This window comes from Bombina bombina, chromosome 9 (genome assembly GCF_027579735.1).
Source record: "Bombina bombina isolate aBomBom1 chromosome 9, aBomBom1.pri, whole genome shotgun sequence".
Classification (NCBI taxonomy): domain Eukaryota; kingdom Metazoa; phylum Chordata; class Amphibia; order Anura; family Bombinatoridae; genus Bombina; species Bombina bombina.
This window is the reverse complement of record NC_069507.1, coordinates 222,423,179-222,433,335: the sequence shown is the minus strand read 5'-3', so window position 1 is coordinate 222,433,335 and position 10,157 is coordinate 222,423,179. Positions and strand designations below refer to the sequence as shown.

At 40.2% G+C, this 10,157-nt stretch overlaps 1 protein-coding gene across 1 annotated transcript in view; it reads right to left on the bottom strand.

Moving 5' to 3' along the window:
- Nucleotides 1-2,231, bottom strand: part of RGS10 (regulator of G protein signaling 10) — a 76,777-nt gene extending 74,546 nt beyond the window's left edge. The window contains exon 1 of the mRNA XM_053692661.1: nucleotides 2,099-2,231. The gene's annotated coding sequence lies outside the window, so the exon portion shown is untranslated. The remainder of the gene's footprint in view (nucleotides 1-2,098) is intronic.
- Between the last annotated feature and the right edge of the window lie 7,926 nt (nucleotides 2,232-10,157).

Genomic DNA, 10,157 nt, shown 5'->3' with positions numbered 1-10,157 from the left:
CTGAATCTTCAGTCCCTTAGATCAGGAAAAAAATAACATCATGCCACGATCATCACATAGACATACAGCTGCAGTGAGAGAACTTGCTTAACAACACAGAGTGCCCAGGAGGAGAGATGATCCTGAAATAAAGTATATTGCTGCCGGTGGACAAACACTGTTGTGAGGTCAGTAGGGGGCTAGGGACCTCAGGCAATCCCATATACTGAGCTCAGCACTTTCCTGTAACGGCTCTAACTAACAAACAGAGCCTGCTGCCTTAGCACAATATAGTGATTTAGAACTGAGGGGAAATGCAGCCTACAACGGCAGCTGTTATATAACAAGTGGGAACGCTGCCTGATAAGAGAACAACTATAAATCAAAACCTTCCCTCAGTAGCCCGGCCCTGCATTTACAACCCCTTCGTTCTCAGGGAAGAGCCTGTCGTCCTCCTGCTGCTTAGTGCTGCTATGTAAGGAATGTGCCCTTCTTCTTAGTTTGCTATGTAAGAATACTCTATCTCTAACCTGTGTTTTCTCATGGATTGTGGATCTCTACTTGAAAAGGTGCATGTATGTATTTAGGGAGTGCACTGTTTTCTGTGTTATCAATTGCTAGTTAACCTCTTTGATGCCTGTGGATTTTAATGAACACTGCTTATCAATGGAATGCAGTAGCTCTGGCACCTTGTAAATTAAGAGCACTCTGCCTGCCTTTGTAAGCCTTCCCTACACAGCTAGCTATTGTGTAGAATAAATCTCATATTACATTTCCACATGTCAGTTTGCATTGCAACACACACAGCACATCACTAATGCATGCAGTTCACATTTAAAGTTAAAGAAGAATTGTCTTCCCATTGTGCCTGGGTCATTCCTGTCCTTTCTGGGGGAATATAATGAATTTGCTGATTTGTAGCTCTGGTTCTTATTGGAAATAGGGGGAAAATGTAAATATATTACAGTGAAAATCAGCACAGAAATGTAGCTTGCAACATTGCTGCTGATTATGGATTGCAAAACTTTTCTTAGCCTTTATCCCAAACCCTAAAAATAACCACATCTCTTATCTCTAACCCCAAATATTTATCTATTTCCATGAGTTATGAGTACTGGATTTGCATATTTAGTATTTACAAATTGCATTAAACTCTATGCTTTTTAAAATAAATATAAATATTAAATATAAATAAGCACATGGCTCTTTATAAACACTGTGTGTGAATTTGTAAGCTTAGTATACAAGTCTGTTTGTCATTGAGTCAAGTGAACTTAGCGAAGAGTGCTCAGTGGTACTAGTAGTGCTTTATCTTTTACTATATATTGAATTATTCCTGTTTTTATTTTATTTTTTAAAAACTCCCCTCCTTTATCCCTGCATGAGCCAGAACACAACACTTGATATGTACAGTGTGTGTGTTTTACTGTCTGTGTGGGTTTGGGGGGGGGTCTGTGTGTGTATGGATCTGTGTGTGTGGGTTTGTCTGTCTGTGTGTGGATGTGTGTGTGTCTGTGTTTGTGTGACTGTATGTCTGTGTGTTTGGGGGTCTGTGTGAGTGAGTCTGTGTTTATGTGTGTGGATTTTTCTGTGTGTGTGTTTGGGGTGTGTGTGTGGGGGGGTCTGTCCCTGTGTGTATACCTGTGTGTTTGTGTGGGTCTGTGTGTGCATGTGTGTGTCTGTTTGGTAGGGGTCTGTGTTTGTGGGTCTGTCCCTGTGTGTGTCTTTGTGTGTGTGGGGGGTCTGTCTGAGTGTGTGTTTCTGTCTGTGTGTTTGGGGGTCTGTCTCTGTGTGTGCATCTGTTTGTGTGTGGGTCTATTTCAGTGTGTGTGGGTCTGTGTGTGTGAGTCCAGTACTTGTGTTATGTGCTATTTCCCATAATGCTCAGCCACCATTTCAGCTGGGAAATCTAGTTCCAAAACCTCTGGAGGGTCACAATTGATGAGCCCTGTGCTGTAGGTGAACATAACTAACTCTTTTCAGGTGCAAAATATTTGTTGGTGCCAGTAATTTAGTGATATTTATATGTGTGTGTGTGTATATATATATATGATTCTTGTGCGTATCATTGTCAGTGCCTCACTAGCCGCTGACGTCACTGCACGTCACTGCTGCAAACTCCTTGCTGCTTCTTCCCCTTTTTGAGCCATGCAGCTGGGTGTCTGGGGGCGGAGGCAGACTCAGTCTCTCCTACAGACTCAGAAGCTTCCTGTACACTCAGGGTGGGATGCAGGAGGTGAGGAGTGGGCTTCTATCCTGGTCACCAGGCTATAACAGGACTGGTGTTTAACTCCTTAACTACGGAACTTTCTTCAGTACTGAACCTGTTTAAGTCTCGTAGACTCTCAGACTTTTAATATACAATTTAAAGTTTGGTTTTTTTTTAAAAGAAAAAACTGGATTACATATAAGATTGTGTGTGTTTATATATATATATATATATATATATATATATATATATATATATATATATATATATATATATACATATATATATATACATATACACATATATACACACACCCTGTAAACCTCATTCCCCATTATATACCATATGAATCACTGTGTTGCATATGATCTGTACACACATTTTTTAAAAAGGGACAGTGAAGTCAAAATGTCTTGATTCAGAGCATGCAATTTTAAACAACTTTGCAATTGAATTATTTTATCAACTTTGCTTTGTAATCTTGATATCTTTTATTGAAGAGTAAAACTAGGTAGGCTAATAAGAGCTCAGGAGTGCGCACGTGTCTTTAGTACTCTATGGCAGCAGTGTTTTGCAACATTATTTGTAGTTTTGCCATTCAATGTTGCAAAAGACTTCTGCCATAGAGTACTAAAGAAGACACGTGCACACTCCTGAGCTCTTATGAGAACGAAGCAAATTTGATAACAGAATTGGAAAGTTGTTTAAAATTGCATGCTCTATCTGAATAGTGAAAGTGTAATTTTGACTTTACTGAGATGTCAGGCTTGTGAAGTGTGAAACATACAAATCCCTGTCTCTCTTGTTGACGTGGGAAAAATACATTGTTCAAAAGTAAGTTACAGGAATAAATGACAATAAATTGCATATTGGTTTCTTACTGTGCATAATAAAATTTGTGTAATTCAGTTTGGAGTTTTATCTCTTTTTATCACTGTACCTTTCTGAAACCCAACAAAAGGATTAAAATCAGCAGGGGCTTATTACACTTAAAGGGACATAACACGTGCCATGATACACTCATGAGGAGTAGTTTATACCTAGATTAGCTACCCAGCAGAGGTGGTTTGTCTCAGCATTGCCAGGGTTAATCTGAACTGTTCTTGATTTGTATAAGATCTGTGTTTGTTAAAGAATGCAGTGATCTAAAGACCCCCCCACTTTCTCTTGTACCATGGTTTGCCTTGCAAAGAATTTAAGATAGTCGTAAATTAACACGAGGCAGTCGCCTTGACAAGACAAAGGGATACTGATATATAATTATAAGTAACAAAACTTATTCAGAACTTGCCTGGGACCAGAAGAGGCAACACATGAAGGAGGTTCTCCACATACCTAAAGAAACTTGGTAATACGTATAGGTATTTTTTTGTTTATTATGTCCAGGGCCGGTGCTAGGATTTTTGGCCACACAGGCGAGGATACATTTTGCATCATCCCCCCACGATTACATACTATCCTATTGCTAGTTAAAGTAATATTGAATCCAAGTTTTTTAGAGCATGACATTTTAAGCAACTTTAAAAGTAACTCCTATTATTAATTTTTCTTCGTTCTCTTGGTATCTGTATTTAAAAAGCTGGAATGTAAGCTTAGGAGATGGCCCATTTTTGTTTCAGCACCTGGGTAGCACTTGCTTATTGCATAGCAAATCAGACAGTGGTTGTGCTACACAGCAAATCAGACAGTGGTTGCGCTGCACAGCAAATCAGACAGTGGTTGCGCTGCATAGCAAATCAGACAGTGGTTGCGCTACACAGCAAATCAGACAGTGGTTGCGCTGCACAGCAAATCAGACAGTGGTTGCGCTGCATAGCAAATCAGACAGTGGTTGCGCTGCATAGCAAATCAGACAGTGGTTGCGCTGCATAACAAATCAGACAGTGGTTGCGCTGCACAGCAAATCAGACAGTGGTTGCGCTGAATAGCAAATCAGATAGTGGTTGCGCTGCACAGCAAATCAGACAGTGGTTGCGTGGAATAGCAAATCAGATAGTGGTTGCGCTGCACAGCAAATCAGACAGTGGTTGCGCTGCACAGCAAATCAGACAGTGGTTGCGCTGCACAGCAAATCAGACAGTGGTTGCGCTGCACAACAAATAAGACAGTGGTTGCGCTCCACAGCAAATCAGACAGTGGTTGCACTGCATAGCAAATCAGACAGTGGTTGTGCTGCATAACAATTATATATATATATATATATATATATATATATATATATATATATATATATATATATATATATATATATATATATATATATATATAATATAGGATTTGTAGCACTGGGGAAATAGAGACATTTTACATTGAAAATGTTAATGTCCCAACTAAAGAAGGAAAGTTATGGATTACTGTTGTGGGTGAAAATTCTCTCACACACACACATACATATACACACAAATGCACATATTCATAAACACATTTAGAGAAGGGCACCTAGGCACTAGGAACATGTTACTTTGACATCTGACATGTAACTGACATCTGTATCTGGACTGAACTGCTTCAGTGATCACAGACATTAAAAACATCTCTAAAATTAGACATTTCCTTACACAAGATACAACTAAGATTTTAATCCACTCTCTCATCCTTTCCCGCCTCGACTACTGCAACTCTGTCCTCTCTGGTCTACCTAGCTGCCGCATAGCTCCTTTAAATCCATTATGAATGCCTCTGCCAGGCTCATCTTCCTTACTCGCTCTTCATCTGCTGCACCTCTCTGCCAATCCCTTCACTGGCTTCCTCTTGCCTCTTGGATTAAACACAAAATCCTCACTCTGACATACAAAGCGCTCAACTGCACTGCTCCCCCCTACATTTCAGAACTTGTCTCCAGATACTCTCTCTCCCGTCCCCTTCGATCAGCTCAGGATCTCCTCCTCTCTTGTTACTTCCTCACGTTCCCGTTTACAGGACTTCTCCAGACTGGCCCCCATCTTGTGGAACTCCCTGCCTCGCTCCACAAGACTCTCCCCTAGTTTTAACAGCTTCAAGCGCTCCCTAAAAACGCTACTATTCAGGGATGCATACAACCAACACTAACCTTTCCTAACTCCATTGCTTTCCCCTTGAACCCCTTAGAATGTAAGCCTATGAGCCCAGCTGTTTGCAGATCGCCTTCATAAGAGCCGATTACAACAGTGAAACTCTCGGCAGGGCCCTCTACCCACTTGTTCGCTACAAAAGCTATCCTGTATACCGACTATGTTTACAGCACTGTGGAATCTGTTGGCGCTCTACAAATACCTGATAATAATAATAACACAGCTTTAAAACTCCTGTGTCCAGCATGCAGCAACTGCTCTCAGTGTTTCAACTTGAAACACTAAGAGCAGTTGCTGCGTGCTGGACACAGGAGTTTTAAAACTGCCTGCGTTTTAGTTGTTTTTTTTGTTTGAAGTGTAGCTGATATTCTGCTAGCAGCGTGCACACAGATCTCCTGACCCTGACTAAACTCTGCACAAAATCAGCAGGTTTAGTTTAGGCTCAGCAGTCAGCAGACACTGCCCTGGCTGCAGCGGCCACCCTCAAATGAAGATGGATGACCGATCTGAGTCAAAGCATAGCACACAGTCACTCACCGGCATCCTCAGAGACACAGGCACAAATAATTTTTCACTGTCACACTTCACGCTGCTTTAATGCCAGCAGCCAGGCAGAGGCAGATCCGGCGCCCCCCTGCTGGGGCTCCCTAAGGTGGCTGCCAAGCCTGCCTTACCAAACGCCCGCCCTGATTATGTCCCATTCTAATTTAAAGAATTGTATCTTTGCATATCTTGTTTTTTGTTATTTTGGTGTGTTCTTTTAAATTTGGCACTGTGTAACTTGTATTTGTCTTTTGTTATTAAACATATAGAAAAACATAATTTATGTAAGAACTTACCTGATAAATTCATTTCTTTCATATTAGCAAGAGTCCATGAGCTAGTGACGTATGGGATATACATTCCTACCAGGAGGGGCAAAGTTTCCCAAACCTTAAAATGCCTATAAATACACCCCTCACCACACCCACAATTCAGTTTAACGAATAGCCAAGAAGTGGGGTGATAAGAAAAAAGTGCGAAAGCATATAAAATAAGGAATTGGAATAATTGTGCTTTATACAAAAAAATCATAACCACCACAAAAAAGGGCGGGCCTCATGGACTCTTGCTAATATGAAAGAAATGAATTTATCAGGTAAGTTCTTACATAAATTATGTTTTCTTTCATGTAATTAGCAAGAGTCCATGAGCTAGTGACGTATGGGATAATGACTACCCAAGATGTGGATCTTTCCACACAAGAGTCACTAGAGAGGGAGGGATAAAATAAAGACAGCCAATTCCTGCTGAAAATAATCCACACCCAAAATAAGGTTTAATGAAAAACATAAGCAGAAGATTCAAACTGAAACCGCTGCCTGAAGTACTTTTCTACCAAAAACTGCTTCAGAAGAAGAAAATACAACAAAATGGTAGAATTTGGTAAAAGTATGCAAAGAGAACCAAGTTGCCACTTTGCAAATCTGATCAACCGAAGCTTCATTCCTAAACGCCCAGGAAGTAGAAACTGACCTAGTAGAATGAGCTGTAATCCTATGAGGCGGAGTCTTACCCGACTCAAAATAGGCAAGATGAAATAAAGATTTCAACCAAGATGCCAAAGAAATGGCAGAAGTTTTCTGGCCTTTCTAAAACCGGAAAAGATAACAAATAAACCAGAAGTCTTTCGGAAAGACTTAATAGCTTCAACATAATATTTCAAAGCTCTAATAACATCCAAAGAATGCAACGATTTCTCCTTAGAATTCTTAGGATTAGGACATAATGAAGGAACCACAATGTTTCTACTAATGTTGTTGGAATTCACAACTTAGGTAAAAATTCAAAAGAAGTTCGCAACACCGCCCTATCCTGATGAAAAATCAGAAAAGGAGACTCACAAGAAAGAGCAGATAATTCAGAAACTCTTCTGGCAGAAGAGATGGCCAAAAGGAACAAAACTTTCCAAGAAAGTAATTTAATATCCAATGAATGCATAGGTTCAAATGGAGGAGCTTAAAGAGCCCCCAGAACCAAATTCAAACTCCAAGGAGGAGAAATTGACTTAATGACAGGCTTTATACGAACCAAAGCTTGTACAAAACAATGAATATCAGGAAGACTAGCAATCCTTCTGTGAAAAAGAACAGAAAGAGCAGAGATTTGACCTTTCAAGGAACTTGCGGACAAACCCTTATCTAAACCATCCTGAAGAAATTGTAATATTCTTGGTATTCTAAAAGAATGCCAAGAAAAATGATGAGAAAGACACCAAGAAATATAAGTCTTCCAGACTCTATAATATATCTCTCTGGATACAGATTTACGAGCCTGTAACATAGTATTAATCACAGAGTCAGAGAAACCTCTTTGACCAAGAATCAAGCGTTCAATCTCCATACCTTTAAATTTAAGGATTTCAGATCCTGATGGAAAAAAGGACCTTGAGACAAAAGGTCTGGTCTTAACGGAAGAGTCCACGGTTGGCAAGAGGCCATCCGGACAAGATCCTCATACCAAAACCTGTGAGGCCATGCCGGAGCTACCAGCAGAACAAACGAGCATTCCTTCAGAATCTTGGAGATTACTCTTGGAAGAAGAACTAGAGGCGGAAAGATATAGGCAGGATGATACTTCCAAGGAAGTGAAAATGCATCCACTGCCTCCGCCTGAGGATCCCGGGATCTGGACAGATACCTGGGAAGTTTCTTGTTTAGATGAGAAGCCATCAGATCTATTTCTGGAAGTTCCCACATTTGAACAATCTGAAGAAATACCTCTGGTTGAAGAGACCATTCGCCCGGATGCAACGTTTGGCGACTGAGATAATCCGCTTTCCAATTGTCCATACCTGGGATATAAACCGCAGAGATTAGACAGGAGCTGGATTCCGCCCAAACCAAAATTCGAGATACTTCTTTCATAGCCAGAGGACTGTGAGTCCCTCCTTGAAGATTGATGTATGCCACAGTTGTGACATTGTCTTATCTGAAAACAAATGAACAACTCTCTCTTCGGAAGAGGCCAAGACTGAAGAGCTCTGAAAATTGCACGGAGTTCCAAAATATTGATCGGAAATCTCACCTCCTGAGATTCCCAAACCCCTTGTGCCGTCAGATACCCCCACACAGCTCCCCAACCTGTAAAACTAGCATCTGTTGAGATTATAGTCCAGGTCGGAAGAACAAAGAAGCCCCCTGAACTAAACGATGGTGATCTGTCCACCATGTCAGAGAGTGTCGTAAAATCGGTTTAAAGATATAAATTGAGATATCTTTGAGTAATCCCTGCACCATTGGTTCAGCATACAGAGCTGAAGAGGTCGCATGTGAAAACGAGCAAAGGAGATCGCATCTGATGCGGCAGTCCTAAGACCCAACATTTCCATGCATAAGGCTACCAAAGGGAATGATTGTGACTGAAGGTTTTGACAAGCTGATATCAATGTTAAACTTCTCTTGTCTGACAAGGACAGAGTCATAGACACTGAATTTATCTAGAAACCTAAAAAGGTTACCCTTGTCTGAGGAATCAATGAACTGATTGGTAAATTGATCCTCCAACCATGAACTTGAAGAAACAACACAAGTCGATTCGTATGAGATTCTACGAAAATGAGAAGACTGAGCAAGTACCAAGATATCGTCCAAATAAGGAAATACCAAAACCCTATTCTCTGATTACAGAAAGAAGGGCACCGAGAACCTTTGAAAAAAATTCTTGGAACTGAGGCTAGGCCAAACGGTAGAGCCACAAAACTGGTAATGCTTGTCTAAAAAGAGAATCTCAGACACTAAAAGTAATCTGGATGAATCGGAATATGCAGATACACATCCTGTAAATCTATTGTAGACATATAATGCCCTTGCTAAACAAAAGGCAGGATAGTCCTACAGTAACCATCTTGAATGTTGGTATCCTAACATAACGATTCAATAATGATAGATCCAGAACTGGTCTGAAGGAATTGACCTTCTTTGGTACAATGAAGAGATAAAATAAAACCCCAGCCCCTGTTCCAGAACTGGAACTGGCATAAATACTCCAGCCAACTCTAGATCTGAAACACATTTCAGAAATGCTGAGCCTTGCTGTGTTAACTGGGACACGGGAAAGAAAAGAATCTCTTAGCAGGAGGCCTTAACTTGAAGCCAATTCTGTACCTTTCTGAAACAATGTTTCTGAAACCAGAGATTAAGAACGGAATTGATCCAAATTTCTTTGAAGAAAACGTAATCTGCCCCATACCAGCTGAGCTGGAATAAGGGCCGCACCTACATAGGTACTTAGGAGCTGGCTATAGGTTTCTATAAAGCTCGGATATATTCCAAACTGAAAATAGTTTCCAAACTGATACCGCTCCTGAGGATGAAGGATCAGGCTTTTGTTCCTTGTTGTGAGGAAAGGAACGAAATGATTATTTACCCTGGAAAGAAAGGGAAAGCAAAGTTGACTTAGAAGACATGTCAGCATTCCAAGTTTAATCCATAAAGCTTTTCTAGCTAAAATAGCTAGAGACATATACCTGACATCAACTCTAATGATATCAAAAGATGGTATCACCAATAAAATTATTAGCATGTTATAGAATAATAATAATGCTATAAAATTATGATCTGTTACTTGTTGCGCTAAAGCTTCTAACCAAAAAGTTGAAGCTGCAGCAACATCCGCTAAAAATATAGCAGGTCTAAGAAGATTACCTGAACATAAGTAAGCTTTTCTTAGAAAGGATTCAATTTTCCTATCTAAAGGATCCTTAAATGAAGTACTATCTGCCATAGGAATAGTAGTACATTAGCAGGAGTAGAGACAGCCCCATAACCTTAGGGATTTTTGTCCCAAAAAACTCTAATCTGTCAGATGGCACAGGATATAATTTGCTTAAACGTCTAGAAGGAGTAAATAAATTACCCAAATTATTCCATTCCCTGGAA